Genomic DNA, 20,770 nt, shown 5'->3' with positions numbered 1-20,770 from the left:
AAAGGCGTCCTCTCTGGAGATACTCACCTCGGCAATTCAGATACTCACCTCGGCAATTCAGATACACACCTCGGCAATTCAGATACTCACCTCGGCAATTATATATATATCCAGGTCCCTGAGTAAAAGCAACCCCACGAGTGGGTTTGCATTTGCTCTTGCAATTTGATAAAAACAAGGACACACATATTACTGCTACTGTATCAGTAAAATATGACAAGTTCTGATGATCAAATTAGGGTTTTTTCCTTTGGGTCATTTAGGCATATATGCAAAACAAGAAAATTGTGAAAACATGCTGAGGTCATCAGGCTTTATGGGAGGCTGCTAAGGGTGGCTGTAGAAAAGAAGACTAGATTTGTCCTCTGAGTCAACATTTTTTGAATTACATATATTCTGACATGTGACAGCATGTCATTGACTGGTACTTCTGTGACAGGTCCAATTAAGTAGGAAGGTACACCCATACATGATATGCATTTAATTCACACTTTTCTGTACTTTTAAGTATATCAGCTTAAATAACTTCAGCTTCTCCGAACAAATTTGAGCCATGTGTCATAACATCTGCTGTTACTGGAGCTTAGGTAAGCTGTCTGCTTACCTAATTGATGAACATTTTGGGTTCTTTGAGCATAAAGGTCATATCTTCATGCAGCGACTTCAGTGGACGTACACCAATTTACGCCAATTGAAAAAATAGTCTTGAAGATTTTTGTGGCCAGGATTTGTCATAATAAAAGACTTGGCAAATCTGAAAGTCATTATTTTAATGGCACTGCAGACAGCTATTGTTAAACATGGGGCACAGTTCTAGGGTAATTATGGTATTATAACATTACTTCACAATTCAACTTTTCTCAGCTTTAAATTACCATTATTTGAAAGTGTTTGCCTTGTTCCCATCTGTCAAGTATCCTGCACAGAGAGCGCAGAACAGCAAGAGAAGCTCTGCTAGTCCAGACACCAAGTGAGTGCTTTGTCTGTTTAAAAGCTCCACCTAGGAATAAGTCAGTGGACAATTCTGTGAGAGTTCATGGTGATAGGATTTTGTAGCATTCTGTACTCTGTTGCCCTGGGCGGCATCTGGCTTTGTTTATGTGTAATACTACCCACTGGCTGTAGCTGTGGTTAAAATTGATAGCTAGAGTGAGGAAAAACTTGGAAAACTGAGATCCCTAAATTAATTTCTGGTACCTATTCTAATGGGAGTTTAAAATGGAGACTGCAGGGAGTGATGTAGCATATATGTCGAACTCTTAAGACTCCTGTTTTGAACGTGGTCATGTGTTAGCTGGTACGGTGTCTCTTTGGCTTGTAGACTGCTTTTTAAGAGACATGACAACCCAGCTGACACAAGGGTCATGCCTAGCACTGGGTCCAGGCATGTCTCTCCCCATCTACAGGCCCAGGCTACATCTCCTCTCTTAACAGGTGACTCAGGCAGGGAAGAGGACATTTCAGGACAGGGTCGACCGAAAGAAGTCTGGTGTACTGAACTGTGAAAAACTTTTAAGGACCTGTGGTTCTTAGAGGTATATAAGAGAGCAGAGCTTGCATGTGAAACGGAAGGGCAAAATCACAGCTGGTCATGTAATCCCTTGTGATGGGACTGGCTAGAATTACATCTGTCTTTTTGTCACCAGTTTAGGTGTGATGTGTTTAAGGATTATCTGAAACAGCAACTGAAGTCATAACCACCACAATGACAAGAAGGTTCAGAAGGAGCAATGTATTACTTGGAAAATATGGGAATGTGAGATTTCGAGTTTTACAGGAAAGTTTTCAGGTTTGGTTTGATTTATCTGAACTTATGGGCTCAAAAAGTCAGCTTTTTTTTTTTTTTTTTTTTTTTTTAGCTCAGCTTCTGTAGCTTTATGGAAAGACTTATTTGTCTTGGCACAGTTCTACAAGAGTAAACTGAATTGTTGCTTCTTCACGCATCCTGATTAAGAGCCTCACTGTCAGTTCTGTTTCTCTTTGCTGAGGCTTGAAGTGTTGGTATTGACTACTTGCTATATTATCATGGTACTGTTTGTTTGAAATTGAGCTTGGAAAATGCAGAAGAAACTGACGGGCATTCTGGCAAGTTTGAATTGCTTTTCAATTCAGCTGTGTTCACTGTCAAAGGGAGTAGTCCTTAGGGGGAGATATGATTAGCAGCAAAATATCCTGGCTTGTCTTAAACATAGAAAGAATGACTGTAGGTGCACAATAGTGTGGGATTCAGGTGCTTCACTGTGCTAAAGGGACACATGTTAAACCTCTTAAAAGAACACATGTCCACAACCGAACTTGCACTGAACATTTGGCCAGTGTTCCTGTTTGCAGGATAATATGGGAATGGTTTTTCTCCATTCATTTACCAAAAATCTTACAAAACAAAACCCACCTGCTTATGAATGCAGATACCTGCTATTTGCCTCAGCTATTCTCCCAATCCATTTATGGACATTTAGAACTTCAGGCAAGTGGTGAGGGAGACTGCCGTGAAACTGAGATGGCCAATCAGGCCCTTTGAATAACAAATAATTCATGCTGAATAGTTAAGGACATAATTAAATGAAAAATTTGTAACAGGTAAACTGCTTGAAAAATGTTTGTACAAAGCACTTCAATGATTTAAGGAAAATGAACACATTTATAGGGATCATAATATTTTTACTAATAATCCTCCAACCAAAAAAAGGGTCTAATTTATTAGCTAAAATGTTTCCCAAGGATAGTTTGCCCAGGTCTAGCGTGAAATGACATATTGAATTCAATTCCATGTCGAATCACTCCTTTGAAAGAAAATGGCTTACAGCTAGTAAAATATCCCTGGATAATCACAGAGGTCAGAGGCTGTGACCTTGTTCAGTTACATGCTTATTTACAGTTCGCTCCCACTGCAGGTTGTCAGGGCTTCAAGTATCTGCTCTACTTAAAATACAAAACCCAGAAGCCTCCATATTTGACACTGTGAAAACTCCAACTATCTCCTTTTCCTCCTCATTTAGTCAAATTGTCTTCTTAACATATGAAAAGATCCTAACCCATTCAATGATTCATGCACCTCCTACGGTGTGGAACTTTGAACGATATCTAACTGTGTCACTTGCTACATTGTTTCACCAAACTTTTCTCATTTTCTGTATATTTGTTTCTGTTTACAGAATTTGTCAAAGTTCCAGTATAGAAGTACTAAATCTAAGCATATAAAAATGCTTAAGTTACTTTGGAAGAATGCATTCTGGTCATTTATCTCTTCTAGTCCTCTTGAATGACTCTTTTCTTTTTTATTGAATGTGCTTTTCTTTCCTGCTCCTCCATTTAATTTGAGCAAATTTGATAGCCATGGGCGTTTTATTTTATTTTTACCATCTGTTTTCCATTTTTATTAAATAGTTATAGATTATTGTTAATCGAAATTACAAATTGGCTATATTATGTTTATGCTATAATAATAGCATCCGGATTTAAAACTGTGGGAAAGATTACTTCCCAACTGTTTTCACTATGTATGGGCCTACAGCCTTAAAATTACACCTGTCCTATTGGGGATTTCCTGCCCTTCCGGTTGATATCTCAAATAGCCAAGGTTTTGCTTAAAAAATAAAAGCTTTCCCTTTTTGTTCAAGAAAAGTTAAGGTTGTAGTACAGTAGCCTCAAACATTTTGAAATAATAAAAGTCTCTCACAGTAAGATGGGATCTTTCAAGGCCTGATCCAAAACCTCCTTATTTCTGGAAAAAGCCAGCTATACAAGAAACATATACTGAATTGCAAATATCTGCAACCAGGCTTGAGAGATGTTTTATTCTGTACTCTTTGACAGTCCAGCATACTATTTCTAGTGACATTAGAGAGGTATTAGTATGTCTTGAGGGGCTATTGAACACTGTAAACTTCCCCAATGTATCACAATTACAGGAACACATGTTCTAAGTAACATTTTGCTGAGCCACCATGAGAATTCGGTGCTCAATAGCCCTCAAAATTTCTCATTTCTTTCCTGTGGTGAGGTGCTTTAGCGGCTTCTCTCTGGACCATAATAGAAAACTCTTAAGGTCAATGGTTCAATACCTCTTAAAGGACATCCTACCTGCTCTCCCTCCTTACCATTTCTTATTAACAGTGCTTTCTTGACACACTTGTGATTCTTTGCTTACCAGCGTCTGTTTCTTCAAGTCTTTGGTTTTGTTTTGCAGAGCTGAGGAAGAAAGGAAATAAGTAGCAAATCAGTTACTGGTATAGTCTGCATTAAAGTACCTAGATGTTATAAGGAAGGAAGAAGAATTTATAGGAGAAAACAAATCTACAAAGATAATTGTGAAAAAAAGAAACACTACGAAAAGAAGTACTCCTTTGTCAGGAGCTCAGACCTGACAAAATTGGAGAAGTCCTGTGATGTGAGTGAGAGCCCTTGTTCTGTATGGAGCTGGTAGGAGATACCAGTTCTTTACACATTAATGGCCAAGATTAAACCCTAGATTCTAGATATATTCTGTGTTGTCCCACGTCTCATTCAGGTCTCAAAACAAAGGGCCAAGCTTTCAGAGACCAGGATGATACTTACTGAGCGATACTGAAAATTTCCCTCTCTTTCTCATATGTTGCAGATTCAGCTCCTGCACTGAAGTACTATTCCTCATGCCTGGAACATTAAATTTAGGGTTGACCTAATTCTTCTGGTTTGGGGTAAAAAGAGAAAACTGGTAACAAAAACATTTATCAAAGGCACTAGGAAAAAATTCACCATAAAAATGTCTGTATAAAGAGTATATGCAATGAAGGAGACTGGTCTCTGTTCTTGTGTCATCTTGGACAAGATGCTCTGCTTTTTTTTTCTTCCCATCCTTTGTCATGAGTTTGTCTATTTGTACTGAAAAGACTTGGGGATAAAGACTGACTTTTTCTATGTGTTTGTACATTATAGAACATGAATCTTACTTGGTCTCATGATGCACTTTTGCAGTTAGTATCTTATATTACTAGATGAAAGGTTTGAGAATGGATAACAGCCGAAAAATGAACCAAACATCAAAAGATGCATTAAAAGCAACAAACAGGCACCCTTGGCAGGCACAAGCACCTGCCTTTTCAATGCATGACAAAAATCACTTATTCTTCCAGATGTAACTCTAAACATAAAGTAAATGGGCCCCAAACTGGAGCCAAATGAGATAAAAATAGCAGTTTATCCAACAGATGTCACCCTTTTTTCTCTTCCCTGACATTCTGTAGGCAGGTCTGGATTTGAATTGAAGTATTCAGCATTTCTAATTGTGTGAGGAAAGGTTTTTGTTTCTGAGACCCTTTGAACCTGCTAGGGTGTGAAGGAGTTGGTAAATCACCTTATCTTGTTCTTTTAAGGAAGAGGGAGCATATCAGGTGAGAATACCGTGTAAACATCTACTAAGTTCATGTTCAAAAGGAAAATTAATATTTTCTTGGACATTCCTGTCCATGAAAGCTCAAGGGTAAAGACTGTGAAGATATGTCCCTCCTTGACAGGAACAGGGATAAAGCCAAGAAGTATGAATCATTAATTCATTTTTTGATAACAATGATCCCCAAAACATAAGCAGTAAAGAACATGATATGAAGAGGAGATTTTTTCTCTAAGTTTCTGTGAAAAGCTACCAGACAGATTTACATTGATTTTATAATTTGTCATTTATAAACTTAATGAAAAGATTCCTTCTTGTGACTATAAGAGAAATAATAGGCATTACTAAGTTGCTGTGCTGTTTTCAGTGTTTCAGTTATGCAATGTGCCACTTGAGTCATCTTCAGTTACCAAACTATAGTCATTAAAGTGTAGCATGTTTAAGACTGCTATCTCCTGGAATTCACTGTGCAGTTGCTGTCACACTAGAGAAGGCAGTCTTTGACTTGACATTAGTTTCTTGTCCTTCCATATTTTATATGACATGCTGCCTTTCCCTTCTCATTTTACTTGCAGGATCATGGCATTTTAAAGAAACAAAAAATCTTGTTGGGCTGTCAGTCATTGGCTAGTCTTGGAAGACATTTCTTCTGTACAGGGAATCATAACAGCCACCGCTTCAGGTCTGTTGGCTTTTCAAGCACTTCAATGTAAGTATTATATGAAGTTTCATTTTACTTCTCAACATGGAGCAATACAGGAGTGCAATGGAAGACCTGCATGTGTGACTTCTTAGAGGGGGCAGTTGAGTTAGTAGTTAAGATCTCAGTTGGGCTTTTTAACTTCTGAGTTTGATTCCTACCTCATACACACATTTTCTGTGACGCTATCACCTCATGCTTTTTAATATTTCTGGGAGAGATAAAAAATCCTGTAATTCACTCTGGAGAAAATTACTCTCACAACTCCTCTCTCTAGAGAACAAAGCACTTATATGATGAGAATTAGTCTTTATGGGGATGAATAAGGGATCCATGATGAAGCAGCAGTTCTTTCCTAGCCTCTGTAACCTGGGAACAATAGTTTCCTATGTTAAAAAACACTATGACCATAAAAGCTGGGATCTTTATAGAGCCTGTGTTGAATTCCTTGTTAGTTTCCAAACTCTCTTATGGTTCTGTAAAAATCCCAGCCAAATTCATTAGTGTTCAGGTGTGCTCGGAAACAATAGTGATGGGAAATAATATGGTTATAATTCAATATGTCTTGGGTGGGGTAGGGAACGCTTTTAATTTCCCTTTACTGTTGGTGATGGATTTTTGCAACTTCACCTTTCTGTGCTACCGATCCCAGGAGTCCCAGGCTCTAAACAACAAACAGCTTGACTTGCACAAACTTTCCATTCCCTATGGGGAGGACCACAAACTTACAGCATATTTTAAGCTGTTGTTTGATTTTCTGAGGGGAGAGAATTGTCTCTAGGCACAAATTAGTGCTACCAGTGGAAGATGGAGTTCAGCTGTTCATATACTAATATGCAGCAATTATGATAAAACAAAACTCATTCTGAAATTCTGCTGTAACTATGGTAACCTACATTCAATGTATTCCATTAAAAATATAAAAAAGGCTCACCAGCAGGAGAGAGTAAATATTATCTATTATTGATTGATGAAGGATTCAGACTGTGAAAAGTGGTTAATATATTTTTTGAAATGAAACACATTTGTTAACTCTTCCTCTTTATTGATGGTTATTGTCTGTTTAAATAGCATCAGATAGTTACCATTAATTTTCACAACTATTTTGAATCATTCGCTTCCTTGATCAGAAGGTCTCCATTTTACAGAGGGTCTCTAAGAAATTCCTTTGTTAACTTTCTTTTATCTGATTTCTAGACTGGGACATTTCCAATAGTATTTGACTGAAATTTGACAAAGAGTTTGCAACCCCAAAAGCAGTTGGATCGTTTTAGCTTTAATCCTCAAGGATTCAGCTGTTTAATGAGGAACAAGTTATGTAGATATTCTATTGCTTTACTTGCTAGTTGTTACGGCTTCCAATTTGTTTAAGTTAAATGTTGCAAATTACCCATGAAATAAAAACTTCTGAAATTCAGATAGCAACAGTAATGTCAAAGCATAATGAGATGTGTGTGGCTGGGAATGAGAGAGCAAAAATTGGTAACACTGGGTAGGTACAATAGCAAAACACATCCTATGCCCGGAGAGGCTGCCTGGCTCCTTACAGCTCTCTGCAGAGATCCATGGACCTAACTGCTGGGGAGGGAACCAGGATAGCCATGCTGCAGGGCAGCCTGCTAGGCTGACTAGACCCAGGACATGAGCTTGAACTTTTTCTATAAAAACTGTTTCTTATACAGACCTCGTTCAGCTGTCTCCACAGGGACTGTTCTTCTCTATTTTAGAGAAACTGAGAAGGATTCGCTTGGAGATTTGAACTACTAAAGGTGAGTTTCATGTATTAGCTCACATTGCAGTCAATAGAAACTTAATCCATACATTCAACAGAGCCTAGAAAATGGTCCAGCTGACTGTCAACCTGACCTGCAAGTTAGCTGCTTGAACATGGCCAGTTAGAGCTGTTTGAAAAGCCTTTGGGTGTCTCACCCTCCAGCTGCTGGTGCTTCTAGCAAATGCTTCTAGCAAAGCATTTCTTTCCTGTATATGTGCTGACATATTTGCCTAGTCTTTGAAGCTATCACAGGTACCCTAAATCATTTAATAGGAATTAAATACCAATATGAACTATGACACTGATTGGAGCCCTTGACCTCTCCTCAGCATAATGGGAGCTTAAACATATAGTTGGCAGATGACAGCTAAAGAAACCTCAATTTCAAGCTAAAGCCCATGCTATATATTCCATAGCTTCGTGGGCGTGACACAAGACAACAAGGGAGATATTATAAACACCTTTCCAATTTCCTGATAAAAAAAATATTATGGCTTCTCTGGACTTCATTTTAACCAGACTTTTCCTTCACCTTAAGTGTCTGCAGGAACACAATTTAGTCAGGTGTGTCAGAGCATTACACAAGTGATAACATGTTACTGCACTAGCTGATATTCCTGTAGGAGACATACAATGGGAGATCAAAAACAATATTGAAAAAGTGTCATGGAGAATTATTTTCTTACTTTTAGATCAAGACTGAAATAACAGGTAGGACTCTGTAAAAAGTAAAATATTGATATTACTTCTCCTGTAGAAAAAACTCAGGTCTTCAGCAGTGTATCCCAGAATTATTCACTGGTGACAGAAATGGTTTTTTTCTGAGCTATGGCTACAGTAGTACAACACGGTGATTCTTACTCAAATCCACTTAGCTTTATCTGTGCCATTTTGCTTTCTCAAAAGAAGAGAAAAAAATGGAAAATAATGATGATAGAATGTGAAAAAAAAACCAACCCCAACTTTTATTTTATTTGCAACCCAAGCTGTCTATCTGCTTGTTTGGTTTTGTTGTATGAACTCACTCTGAAGTAATGTTATGGATTACCAGGCTGTTATCCTGAATAAAAAGTGCTGTCATTAATTCTCTTTTGCTGCAGCCATGGGCCATTATTTCCAATAGCTGTAGTGTCACTTCCAGTACTGTGACCTGTCAGGAAACCTCTCAGGAAACTGAAAGAGTTTACACAATGGCCTGGCAAGAATATAATTTACAGGGCAGCAGAAGGTGCAATTGCCTACTGATTTATTCCTCAATCCTTTTGCAGAGCTTAAATAAGTACAAGGAGATGTTCTTTTCCTGCTGTTGAGCTGTCCTCCTGCCACTCCACAGTGAGCTTGAGTGTCCTGAGACAGCATATCCTCCATCCATTAACTTCCTGCCGGTGTTAGAGCTTGTATCAGGATTGTAGCCTTCTGAAGAGCACTGCCAGCATGAAAGGCAGGAAATGTTCATCACCCCAGGTGAGCCAGGGATGAAAATAGAGCTGGAAAACAGAAGGATGAAGAAGGAATTTTTATCTGGTTAGTAGCAGGTATGAAGGGGATAGAGAAAAGAAAGAAAAGAAGAAAAAGTAGTGAATCTCTGGGATTAGATATTCCATAAATTGACTCTTGAATAGTTTATTCATTTTCATTTTTCTTGTGTACTTTCATTTAAAGCAAAATCTTTTTGGTCACTGTTTTTTTGTATCCACAACAATAATTTCAAATGAGACATATATATTTCAGAGCTATTGATTTGTTTACACCACTGGGAAATATTTATCTACTATATAAGGACTTGTGCTGCTCATACTCAGATAACGCAAGGTGATGGAAAGAGTACTTTTTCTTATACCTGTCTTTTAATGCTGGGAAACGACCTTCTAAAGCTAAAAGCCAAGCTTATTACTATTGGGATTCCTGGAGCTGGACAAACAACTTGTGATTAGTATCTTTCTTGGAATGTTTTGGCTTTCTGTTTGAAAATATTTTAAAGGGCTATGGGTTTTTTTGTCTTGCTTCCTCCCCGCTCCATGTATATTCACTCTTCTGTCATTTTTTGAGCATTTAGTGATTTGTGGTTTGTTGTTAATATGTAGTAATCAAAGCAACACCTCTCAACTGGTCTGTGCATTACTATGTATATTTTTGCTCCTTAAATTTGAATACAGCTGTTATTTTCCAGTGGCAAATAAAAATATACTTTCCATAGATATTTCGTAAATTATTCCTCTGAATACTCCTTAGTATTTCCTATTTGTGTGTCAGCTACTAGCTGAAGGTATGCAGAAAACAATTGCAAAAGGATGAGTAATTAAGGACCAAATTAATTTACTCTATAATACTATTTGCAACTCAAGTTTTTAAAGCTTTTTCTGATCTATGTATATATGTTATGGCTGTCAAGTAATGTCTTGGTGTGTAATGGTGGTTTCTAGTATCCTTATGGATTTGGTTGAAAGAATGGAAACTAAGATTGCCAATGTCTTTACTTTTATAGAACTTCCATCAGTTTGGATACCCGCTCTATACATATAGGTATAAGTAATATACTTGAGGAGCTACGCTTGCTCCTGGTGTCTAGACCTACACCTGTGTTTACCCTTACCTCCTTCAAAACATATCGTATTTCTTCAATAGATCTGTTTGATTCAGAAATCAAAATGTACTGGCACTGGAATGAACTACTACTTACTAATCTAATTTTACCAGCCTCATTTGTTTTCCCCTTTCCACATTATCCAGTACATTCTATTCTGTCCTACAGTGCTTCTGTAAGAGCTGAAGAACAATCAGCAGCTATGCTATGTTATTGTACCATTTTTTATGACACAAAATTAAGAAATTAAAAACTATTAAGAGGTATTTCACCATATTAAAAAAGTAAAGAAGAAGGAAGAAGAGTTAAAGTGATCATGAAACTTTACAGTTAATTTCCACAGCTCTTGTAGTAAACACAACATACAAGTCTTGATAGACTACAGAATAGCTCATTAATAAGAGTACACGGGGAAAACAGTTATTAATATAGCTGTTCCAATATTTTACATCGACTGCAAATTCCTTGAATCAGACTTTATTCTTTCTACCTGACACTTCATGATACTTACAACTCTTAAAATCCTGTGTATAACATTAGAGAATGAAAACAAGCTATAATATGACCAAGATTATGGAAGAAACAGATTATTCATTTTCACTTATAAAGAGCACAAACTGGTAAAAAGCTAAATGTTTCTGCCCATCTAAACACCTGCAACAACTGCAGGGGAAGTCAAATTAACATGTCAGAATTTTAACATTTTAAGTTACATATAATACAACTTCAAATGTATTTTGCTTTATAGTCCAGTTTAGTTTGAAGTTTTGCATAGCATCTAAAATTAACATTGTTTGAGAAACAGAAATAAGAATTTCCATTTTGCTCTTATTTGAAGGTTTTCCATCTGTCAATTTATAAGGAAAAGTAACCAAAATTTATGTGTTTTCACAAAACATTTTGCTTTTTTCTAACTGGCATTTTCTGATCAAAGCCAGTTATACCAGTAGTTTGCCAGCAATCTTTTTCTGCAGCCTTCACCTATGTAGAGGGTTCAGGAGTGAGGGAAGGAGCACAAATCTCCAGATAAACTTTTGTCTTATTCATACTGATCTGAAGAGAAGATGGTATTAGCTATTGTGTTTTTATTCCTTCAAATACAAAAGTCAAACTTCACCTGTACTGGGCCACGTTTCACAACCAAACAAAATTGGTGACCTAGAGAAACAACACTGTTAGTGTGGAATATCATGGAAACAATCAACACTGCATGAAGGAAAGCCAAGCTATGAGAGGATCCTTCTATTCTTTGTTTTAGCACTGTATAGTTTTTCAAGTACATCTTGCCACTGAAAATATTACCCGTGAAACACTGTTGTTATGTTTTTGTCATGAAACTGAAAAGAGGCATAACTCTAAGACCCTGAGGCAAGAGTGAGTTACCAAGGAATTTTTTTGTAAGTAAGTGATTGAAATATAATTACACTCTTGAATAGGTGTGACAAAATATATTGGTGTGACAAAATATATTTTAGGTAAAGAAAGGAAGGCAAAAAGATATATGAGACATATTGTCTGTGCTGTATATTTGTCATTAGGAAGGAAGGTAAATGAATGCATATGAAAGTAGGAACACAGCCACGCTTTTACTGCACATCAGAGGACAAGCCTAGTTTGATATTTATTAAAAAAAAAAAGGAAGAAAAAAGAGATTATCTTCTGTTGGTGTTTTTAAACTAATGATTACTAAGTCATCAGGCAGATTGCTGATGAGAGACAGTCTGACCATGCAGGGATGTGGGTGGGCGCACATGCCATACACGCACATACACACCCCTGAAGATGCATGCCAAACCTAATTTTTATATACAGGAACCATTCCTTAAGGCTGAGATATAAGCCAGGTGTTCAGCTTAATGCGTTTCACCTTAGGCACAATATCTGACTCTTTTCTTACTCTTGTATGTCCCTGACTGGGGTAAAACACAGAAAAATAATCTTATTTAACTAGACCGTCCATTTACTTCCCATGGTTTAGCTCACTGCGGTGTTCCGTGGCAATTTAACTGTGTCTGTTGCAAGGTTTTAGATGCGACAACATTTTCATCCTGGAATTTAGACTAACATTCTTTTCTTGTTCAGACTGCCATTGAAGTCAGCGGAGCTTTCACACTTTACTGTTTAGCCTATACAATCTCATTTCTCTGCTTCCAGACAAAAGCAGAAAAGTAACTAACTCCCACAGACGTTAACTGAGATTACTGGGCTGAAGTCACATCTATTTCAATATCCTGCAGTAGAAGAAATAATTCACAAGTTAGTAACATGCTGGCGCTGCATTCTACATGGACACGATTACCTGTGATGGTTTTGTCCTTGCAAAGACAAACACGGCAGAGCAGTTAATGTAATTACAATGTGGTAAGCACAATTATGATAAGAAAGAAAAACAAAATAAAATTCTGTTTAAAGATTGCTGCATTTCAAAGAGTTGTCATTTTAAAGTAAATTTACACTAGAATGTAGTATGTAAATATAAGGTCTTAAAATAAAAATTAAAAAAAAATTACTTAAAACCACTTAGGAAAATTAATAAAATTTAAGAACTGGGATTTAATGAACACATATTTTTCTCAAATGCTTTTTCAGTGTCAGTAAAAACAGTGAAGGTTTCCTACTGAATATAATTTGGATCCTAGAATCCCAGCTGAGGGGTGGAAAACCTTCTTTATGACACACAGAGCATATGATTATAGAGATCATATTCTTTAAAGTGATTATTTTTCTCCTTGACCTCCTCCCCAAATACTGACACAACAAGTAAAAGCTGTGCTGAATGTGCGCATGCACCCTACTCCTGAGCATTTTTTTATTCACTCATGTATTGGAACTGTTAATAAGCTGTTCAAAGAGGTATTGCCAAAACCAAAATCTTTGAAGAAATTACAAGTATTGCTTGTATTGGTATGGAAAAAATAGGTCAGGACATCATCTGGTCCAACCCCCCTGCTTGAGAAGAACAGAAGAGCCTGTTGCCCAGATTGCTTTTGAATATTTCCAAGGATGGAGACTCCATAACCTCCCAGGGCAACCTGTTCCAGTGCTTAATCCCCCACACAGGAAAAAGTGTTTTCTGATGTTCAGCAGGATCCTCTGGTGTTTCACTTTGTGCCTGTTGCCTCCAGTCCTCTCAATGGGCACTGCTGAGAAAAGTCTGGCTCTGTCTTCTTCATTCCATCTCTCCATTGTCCTCTCCAGGCTAAAGAGTCCCAGCTCTCTCAGCCTTTCTTCATAGGAGAGGAAAACCAGTCCTTTCATCATCTTTGCGACCCTTTGTTGGACTCTCCTCACTGATATGTCCATATGTTTCTTGTACTGAGGAGCCCAGAACTGGACACAGTTCTTCAGGTGTGATCTCACCAGTGCTGAGAAGAGGGGAAGGATCACCTCCCTTCACCTGAGGGCAAATACTTTGTCTTAGTGCAGCCCAGGATACCATTCGCCGCCTTTGCAGCAAGGGCATGTTGCTGGCTCATGTCTAACCTGGTGTCCAGCATGTACAGGTGCCTGTTCCAGGTGCAGGACTTGACATGTCTCCTTGTTGAACTGCATAAAGTTCCTGTCAGCCCATTTCGCCAGCCTGCTGAGGTCCCTCTGGATGGCAGTACAACCATCTGGCATATCAGCCACTCCTCCCAGTTTGTACCCTTGCTGAAGGTGCACTCAGCCCATTATCCCAATCATTAATGAAAATGTTGAACAGGATTGGAGCCAGCACTGGCCTTTGGGGTACACTGCTAGTCACTGTCCTCTAGCTAGACTTTGTGCCACTGATCACCACCCTCTGGGCCTGGACAGTGAGCCAGTTTTCAACCCACCCCACTGTCTGCTTATTCAACCCATACATACGGGAGATGATGTCTGAGGCCTGACAGACAGTGAAGAGACTGGGCTGGTGAAGTCCAGGTAGACAGTATCCACTACTCTCCCCTCATCTACCAGTCATTTCATCATAGAAGTTTATCAGGTTGGTCAAGCATGACTGTTCTTTAGTGAATCTATGATGACTACTCCTGATGATTTTCTTGTCCTTAATGTGCCTGCAAATGGTTTCCAGGATTAGCTGCTCCATTGTCTTCCCAGGGATCAAGGTGACTGGCCTGTATTTCCCTGGGTCCTCCCTCTTGCACTTCTTGAAGATGAAGGTTACATTTTCTTTCCTTCAGTCTTTGAGTACTTCTAGTCTCCGTGATCAATCAAAGATTATCAAGAGTGGCCTCGTAATGACATCTGCCAGCTCCCTCAGCACTTGTGGGTGCAGCCCATCAAAACCCATGGACTTGTTTGTGTTCAGTTTGCTTAAGTATTCCCTGACCTGATCCTCTTCCACCAAGGGTACCCCTTCCTTGTCCCAGCCTTTCCTCCTGGTCTCTGGGATTCCTGATAGCTGGTCTTGCTAGGAAAGAATGAGGCAAAGGCAGCATTCAGTACCCCGGCCTTTTTGATGTCCTGCATAACCAGGTCTCCCATCTTGTTGAACAGAAGGTCCACGCTTTACTAGCTTTTCTTTGGTCACCTATGCAATTAGAGAAACCTTTCTTGTTGCCTTTGACCTTCCTGGCCAGATTCAGTTCTACTTGGACTTTAGCTTTCCTAACTTTGTCCCTGGTTGCTCAGACAATGTTTCTGTATTACTTCCAGGTTACCTATCCTTGCTTCCATCATCTATATGCTTCCTTTTCGTTTTTGAAGGTGCCAGAGTCTGCTCTCCTGAAGTTCAGAGTTGTGAACTGGCTTTTCACTCTCCTCCCTGCCCTCAGGATCCTGAATTCCTTTGGCTACCTTTGACCTTCACATCCCCAAGAAGCCCCTCATTCTTTGTGGGCATGAGGTCCAGCAAAGCATCTCATCTCATTGACTCCTCTGTCACTTGGAGAAGGAAGTTATCACCAATACGCTCCAGGAACCTCTTGGATTGTTTATGTCCAGCTGTTTTGTCCCTCCAGCAGATATCAGGGGTAAGGTTGAGGCCCTTAGGACCAGGGCCTGTGAAGATGAAAGATGAGGCTGTTCCCATCTGTCTGTACAAGACCTGATAAAGTAAAACTGATTGAGTCCTCTGGGTTGTCAGCAGAACAGTTCAGTGCTCCCTATTAATGATATAGATGAGTCTGGAGAAAGGGTGCGGTGACAGAACGTTGCTGACCGGTAGTAAGAGATTAAATGTTCTCTAAAAAATGCCATTCTCTATAAGGCAATTCAGTAATTTCATTTTGTAAGTTTCAATGTCATGAAGACACATGCTCTACTCATTCTACAAATAGGTTTCAAACTTTGACAAAGAAAACATTACTTTTGTGATTTAACCCCTCCCCCCCAACTCTATATTGTTCATGTAATTTATTCATTCTGGCAAGGCAAATAAGAAAACAGTCTTTAAACTTCAGTGTAATACGAGTGGAATCCAGTCTAAAAATAAATTAGAGACAGAATTTAATTATTGCTTTTCTCTGCATGATTTGCTCCCTAGCCCGTTTGCAAACTTTCTAACACATTTAAAATTCTTCTTTTATCCTTCATCTGTTGACATTATTTACATACAGAACTCTGATGTGTTTACTATACAATTAGAATAGATCTTCATTTTAATTAAATATCAATTCAGGATCACAGCTTCAAGCTATTTGTCAGCACTGATAGTGATCAATAGAAAGAGATGCTGAACAAAAAAGGCAAATAGATTTTTTTTCATTTTTTCACGTACCCCATTTTTTAATAGTGGATGAAGAGATTAAATTTCTTGCATCCTTTTATTTATTCTGTGACACATATTTCGAAAGTTGAAATCAGAAGCTAATTGCCACATCATTATGCTTAAGTGACATGCTACCTTTTACTCTATAACTCACCATGACAGCTTCATTTAACTGCAATGTGGTGACTGCCTGAGCCAGGAGTAAAACTTTCAGTAGCTGTGGGCAAATTCCTGAAAATACGCATCAGTTAGGAATGCAGTGTTCACACCACACCCTATGGGACTATGTATCCACTGTCTTGCCACTACAAACTCCACATCATGCAACCTTGAAATTTATAGCTTAAGTATATACTGCATTCAATTTATGCTTTTTTATTTTTATGCTGACGTAATTTTTGAGCTTCTGCAGTTCTTTCACCCATTGGCATCTATCCCTTCATGATACATTTAGGATCACATCTACTCTCAGCCTTCTTTTACTGTTCTGAATTATCAAAGTTCTTTTATTCTTCCCTCTCGAGGTAATGTCTGGTTTCTGCTCCTTATCCTAGTAGTTCTCTGTCCTTAAATTTAACTGCATTGAACATGAGTGAACAAGGTTTAGTGGGGGTTAGTTGCTTCAAACACATGGCTACATCCTCCTTAGCAATGAATGTGTCTTAGCTGGTACATGTTTGCATCACAGTTGCCTTTTCAAATTTGCATTGAATTGGAGACGTATGTAACATTGTGTGACTGAATATTACATCCCATATCTTCTTTTATGTCATTTCTAAGTATTTGGTATCATTACACTATAGAAATTCTCACTGTTGGTTCCAGAATATATGATCTTCCTTTTGTATTAGATTTTATCTTTTAATCATCTGTCCCACCCTCTGTCCCTTCTCCTCTCCCTTCCACATTCCCCAGCTTCCCCTTCCATCCCTCCGTCCCTCCTGCTATCGTTCCCTTCCTTCCTTGTTCGCCTTTGTTAGGCTTTCATTTGCCTGTCCATTTTAACATCCATATGAAAAAATAGTAGTAAAAACCTTGCAATGAAAATGGATTTTTGCTTTCAATATATTCCAAGTAGTGATTACAGACATTTATATGCATGAAGCATAATTTGACACTTTGTAGGACATTATTCCTCATCAATTAAATTGCATGCAAGTACTAAATTTTAAGTCTCAGTACTTCTTCAGTTTGAAATCTTAAAATTTAAGACATTCAATTTTAAAATGCCTTTATTTTGTGAGAGAAATAGGCTGAGGAACAGAAGAAAGAGAAAGCAGTAGAGGTATTTTTAATAGCAACCTGAAGTAATAGTTGGAAGTAGACTATAGTTTTGTAGAGAGGTTGGGAGTTTAAACAAAATATGAAGTTACCTATTAAAAAGGTCTCTTTTCCTTGTAGTAAATTCAAATCTGTGTTTAAATTTTAGACTTAGACATTTTAATACTGTTCTCACTTTTAACAGGTCTGAATTTTAACAGAACATTTCTAATAATTAATTTGTATTTTACTTCTCTGTCTACTAAATACCATTTTCTGTTTCACATGTGCTATTTTATATATAGGTGCTATGTACCTATGTACAATTATAATTTGTGTGTGTATAGGTGCATGCATATGCGTGGATGTGATGAACAGTGATTATTCAGAAAGGTTTTTTATTTTTATTATCAAGGCTTCAGGTAGTGAAAAATGAAATGGATGTGAAAGAGGAATTGAAAAGACAAGTGAATGGAGGGTCAGAAATAGAGCATCGGTTAGTAGCTAACTAGCCAAATTTTCATTTAGCAAAACTCTGGCTGAGGAGCTCAAGATCTTGTCCTGCTAAGACAAAGAGCATTTATTCCTTAAAAAGATATATTTGATGTAGCACATGCAGTGATGCTGTGATATGTGTACAGTTCACTCTAGCTGCAGAGAGTATGATTTTCTGTGAAATCATGCTGAATGAAATTTGTATGAAATTCTTTTACGGCTCATTAAACATCTTCTACGAACCAGTTCTTTCATCTGTGTCAAATGGTATTCCCCTTCATATATAAATACCATATTCTTATGTGAATATTTGCATGTTCAGTTTCATCATTCACATTTCCATGAGTATCCAAGTATGTGAACTAATACTTTTCCAGTACATTTTCTTACAGAAAGTAGATGTTGGAATTGGAAAGTCTGAAACAATTCAGAGAAGTGAGGAAGACTGTAAGAAGCTAATTTTTAATTTTACAATATTTTCCCAGCTTCAAAACCAGTAACACTTAATCAGACTCCACTTTGATTCCAAGAAGTTTATTATTTCTTAAGATGTGTTACTGCAAAGTCTCACCTTGTCGTAACATTGTTTGTAAAGATCAAAAAAGTTGGGTTGTGACAGGGTACTCTTAAATGTGTTTTTAGGCATGACATGATAGAATATGAGTGATTAGGAATGTTCAGTGTTAAAAGTTGTGAATGAAAATCCAAATGATAATCTAGTTGTTGTTATAGATCTATATAAATTAATTCAATCAGAATTTTATCTAGTCACAAATAATCTGGAGACTTAATTGCTACCTAAATGTTCACAATAGAATTGTAATTTATATTAACTTTGTAATTTTGAAATATGCTAGACCAATACAAATATCTGTATAAATTTTAAAATTTGTAAGATTATTTAAACAGAATCATATTCCATTGCTAGCCAACAGAAAAATTCCAGTAAGTAAACACAAAGTGGGGTTTAAGCACCACAGAAGTTCTTCAATAAATGCATTTGTTTTAGAATTCTAGATTATGTAGTCTTGAAAACCCTCTGCCTTCTATCTTGGCAAGTGGGTTTGGTTTTGGATTTTTTGTTTGACTGTGGGGGGTTTTTTTTGTGAAAAATTTTTTTTTTCTTTTCTTTTTCTTTTCCTTTCTTTTCCCTTATTTTAGTATGTTTTAGATATTTCAAACCTGCCATGAAAAGGATTTTCAGGGCTGCTAATTTGAGACTCATTAGTATCTCTTCTCCCCGCCTCACATCGCTTAGCTTTTCTACCTTTGCCACATTGCCTGTGGTTCAAGTAACATATCACAAATAGCATTATAAACATGAATTGAAAAATCACTTGATGATCTAGCTAATATCATTCGAGGACATGGGCACCAGTCCAACAAAGTATTTAGACTCCTTGCTGTTATTTAGGCTTTGAATGTTCTTCTGAATTCTCTTTCACTGACGTTTATTACCTCACAATTGGGGTGGACTAAAAGCATGCCCACAGGCAATTAAGGAAATTCAGATAATGGCTGATAATTTATTAGGCCACTGTAATTCAATTCCATCCTGTTATGTTCCTTACCTCTTAGCAAGCTCTTTCGAATGAAGTTATTTCAAAGGCTTTACTTGGTATGTTTATGGTAGCATAGACAGGCTTTATCAAATTTCTAAGGATATGTTATTACATAATGTTTTTAACAAAATTAGATCCTTCCTACTTCATGCAGACCAGAATTATTACCTAAAGCTATTAAAAAAAAAAAAATAAAAATCAGAGTTTCACCGTTATAAGGGCAAATGTGTTTTATATAGGGAAGGTGATATTTAAAATGCAACCTTCTTCATGCATAGTGATTCTAGGCATGCTAACTAAGCAGTCCAAATGTTTTCCAGAGTTTCTTGCATGTGGTTGCATGTACACCACTAGGTCAGCTGGCAAGTAGCAACTGCTAGGTAATGACGTATTTTGGGCCCATCCTAGTAAATGCTTATTCTTGTGAGTCATGTGTGTGGCTGTTCACACGGCTGCTGAAAATTCCTGCACACAAAAATTATATAGATTGGTTCTGATCAGCTTTTGCTTTGGGTAACAGCTGAAGCAGAAAATCTGTCTCCAAGTGGCTTTCTCTTGAAAAAGATGAACTTGCTGAAACATTTAAAATGCCAAATTCAGCAAGAAAAAAGACATCTCTGTGGGTGAGTGTGACTCAAGTCCTAAATTACTCACAGTGAAACAGGTTGGCAGTGTCTTTTACAGAAACGCAAGCGTAGCGTTACAATTAAAAGACTTTACTTCCCAGTCCCACCTGCCACCTCCCTGTAAGAAACCCACCATTTCTCAGCTCCCAGTAGGGCGGATACTTATAAAATATGTATTTATATGTTATAAGATACGAAATAATATGTGATAATTATAAAAAAATATGATGAGGAAACAAGAAAATGAGTTTATGGCAGACTTATTTCTTAGGAAAGGCAGGGAAAGATTAAGGCAGGGGAGCACCCTGGGTAGTTAGTGTAACAGTGGTACTTTCTAGAGTCATCCAAAGGATGGGTCTCTGATATGCTCAGAGTTGTTGGGCAGGTGGTGGATAAGATTGAATTTTGTTTTCAGAGTAAAGGAAAGCCAAAAATATCTGCTAGCACTCACAGTTGTTACAATCAATAGTAAGGAGAGTCAAAGCATCCATATGTATCAGAAATAAATTTTCTGCAGTTTGCCTTCTTCCCTTATTTGTGTGAAAAGACACTTTGCTATAAAGATTGTTTCTTTTTTTTTTTTTTTGGTGAAAGTCAGGAAATACAGCCTGTGTCATAAAAAACACCTCACCCTGAACTGAGGTCTGAATATTCCATATACACTTTCCTCATAGGGAATCACAATATTAAATAATCATGGAGT

Source organism: Strigops habroptila, chromosome 2 (genome assembly GCF_004027225.2).
Source record: "Strigops habroptila isolate Jane chromosome 2, bStrHab1.2.pri, whole genome shotgun sequence".
Lineage (NCBI taxonomy): Eukaryota > Metazoa > Chordata > Aves > Psittaciformes > Psittacidae > Strigops > Strigops habroptila.
The sequence above is the reverse complement of the archived record's forward strand: the minus strand, read 5'-3'. Positions refer to the sequence as shown.